The following is a 3,063-nucleotide window of genomic DNA, read 5'->3' as shown; positions in this document are numbered from 1 at the left end:
ACATGTATACGCGTGAAATAAATAAAATATTAATCAAATTGAACAAATATCGATATACGACGATTGAAATTGTTGCCTCGACATATGTAGCGGGATGAAGCGCTTCCTGGAGAATCTCCTTTCCTAATCGATCCCTCCGACCCGGTTTGGAGACCCGCGGAAAGCCCGGACGTCGACATCGCGACGCCCGTTCACGAGCTCCACCCACCCACGCGTCATCGTCGTACATGCGCAACCCAAACGGTTCGCGAGATGACATGTTCGCCAAACATCGTAAAACGGCCCGCACCGTAATCAATCTGGCTGCAATTAGCAGACGCACGCCCGCTGCGAGAGTGTGGCTGAATTTACGCCCGCGCTCACCGATGAATTCTACCAGGAGGCAGCTCCGTTTACCGCGCACATTCCGTCGTCACAAACGCAATTGATAACGCGCATATACGCAGTGTCATCGGAATGTAAGATGCGTAAAAGCAGACGATCTTAAATCATATTGTCGTATCTATTATTAATGAATCTTTTAACCTCTCAAACTGGAGAACAAAAATAATCATTCTCTACAATTCTTTGAATTCGAATCTCGAATCTTCAAAATCGGACTTTGTCGCGTCATAATTTTGACAAAATTTAAAGAAGTTAAAGTTACATTATAAAAAAAAGAATAGGATTACTTTAACATAATTTATCACAAATTAATAGTTTTAATACAATATGTAAAATTTTTATTCCTAAAATTAAATATATTATTAAAACTTGTGTAACCCTTAAAAAAAATTGAGATAATAAGATTATCGCGAATAAACGATAAAAGAACATTTTGAAAGGCCAAACTCATATTCAGCGTAAAAAAACCCACACTATATCTTTTTCTTATGTATTTTTTTATTAAACTATCTTATTGTTGCTTATAAATAATGAGATTTTTTTTAAATATACGAGGCTTAAATAATATAATTTTTCTATTATATTATGCGATTTATATTTTCATGAAATAAACAATCGCGTAAAGTTTCGCTCTTTGACTGAAACTAAAATAAATACAGACTTCTATTGCCTAAAAGATAAAAACCTAACTGTTTTTTTTTACGCGAAAATAAAAATTAACTTATCAAAAACATTAGACTCTAATTTCAGAGCAATTTAATAATTTACTGTTTTATTGAACATCGCTTTCCAAGTGTAAATTTTTTTTGTCGGCATTTCTCTCATAAATATATTTTATTAAAGTTACATACATACACACACACAATAAGACAGAAATATAATTTTATTGCAGAGGTCATTCAGAAAGTATCCCTACATGTAACAATAGCATTTTACAAGCAACACGAAAATGTCTTTTGCTTTGTCATCACTTGATTTAAGATAGAGTGTTTTACCTGCACTTTTGATTTATCCTTCAATAACTAGTATCTACCACCCGCCATCAACTTCGTCAGCAAATAAGGGAAACACTGCAGGAAGGCTATTTGAAACATTCTGACTCATAACAACCTTTGTAAACACACGCATTCATCTGGTCCTTCGCCAATGCGGCACGTAATAGAGGGACACAGATCTGCATTTCCTATTGTCACCGATCAGTCCTACTTATTACAGAACAATACAAATATTCACTCTCACTACGACGATCGAATTATCGAGCAAATTTAATAAGTATTTAATTCTTAAATTTAATAATTCTTTTTATGTTTAATATGTCTAATATTTTATTTTAATATAATCGCGTTTATATAGAAGCCTATAAAAATATTTCTAAATGTTTGTACCACAAAACTATATATAATGATGAAAGATCCAAAAGAGATAACAAATTTCGTACATGAAATCAATACTATTATTTAAATTATAGGTTTTTCATATTCTCACGTCATATACACTTTTACGAAATAACACCTCGATATTAATATATCTCGTTATTCTACATATTCACTCGCATTCTTTATATCATGATTATTTTTTATATGATAAATATTTTAATTCAATTCGCGCAAAGATGATCAATCCACACACAAATTCTGATTAAAAAATTCTTCGCAAAACATCTATTAATGACAATCTACGATTTATATCTGCAATATCTACGAATCCGTTATCTCAAAATAAAATAAAGATTTGTCACTCACCGACCGACATCGCTCGGCAACAGCAGAGTTGACGGCATTGATGCTGCGTTGATCTGTAACATACAAATAGAACATCTAAATTATTTTAGCAGCCGAAAATAATTAATATTTCAAAAAGTTTCTATTGGCGCTTTATGAAAAATATATATATTACTGATGTAATAATCTTGAGTAATTGCATTTCTGTAATAATTATCAACTATGCTTATTACTTCTTACTTTGACCGTTACATTTCCTGAAAGAGCGTTAACGTACAGCGGAGTGAGTTTGGAGATAATTGAAGAATGAACGGTCGGTATTACCGACCGTTTAGAATGCACTGAAGATAACTAAACGAATGTTTTAATTGTCTAGACACTGTTTTATCGTCCAAAATGTACAGATCTTTTAGTTTTGTTCAAACTATATAACGTTCACAAATTATTTAAAAATAAATACCTGTCATACTTGAACAAACTACTCTAAATTACTCTCTCGAGTATTTATTATATATTTCTACAAAAATGAATAAAATGTATAAATAAAAAACTTTTTGTGAAAAACATTCGTAGTTTTACAATAAATTATTGTAATATTATTTATATACATCTTATAAACAAAATAACCATTGCTGTAAAAGAATACATTTTTAAACGTTCACCTATATTCTTTCATGCAATTCCGAAGACGAAGTTATTTTATTTTGCGCATACAAACTGCAAAACTTTTATATTAAGCAAATATTGTTATGACCTGACGCAAGAAGCCGATAAAAAAACTGTAATTTTTTAGCTTTTCTTCGTTTTTAACATAAACTCGTGAAGTCTCATCTTTGTTTCGATGTGCACTTAAATCGTGGAAAAGGATTTATTATTCTATTCAACTAAAAAAAAGATTTCAATGTGCAAAATAATAATTTTTGGTCGGTAAAACAGACGAGCTTTTGGATCCCCTTAA

Source organism: Formica exsecta, unplaced genomic scaffold, assembly GCF_003651465.1.
Source record: "Formica exsecta isolate Colony F162 unplaced genomic scaffold, ASM365146v1 scaffold579, whole genome shotgun sequence".
Lineage (NCBI taxonomy): Eukaryota > Metazoa > Arthropoda > Insecta > Hymenoptera > Formicidae > Formica > Formica exsecta.
Note: the sequence above shows the minus strand (reverse complement) of the source record.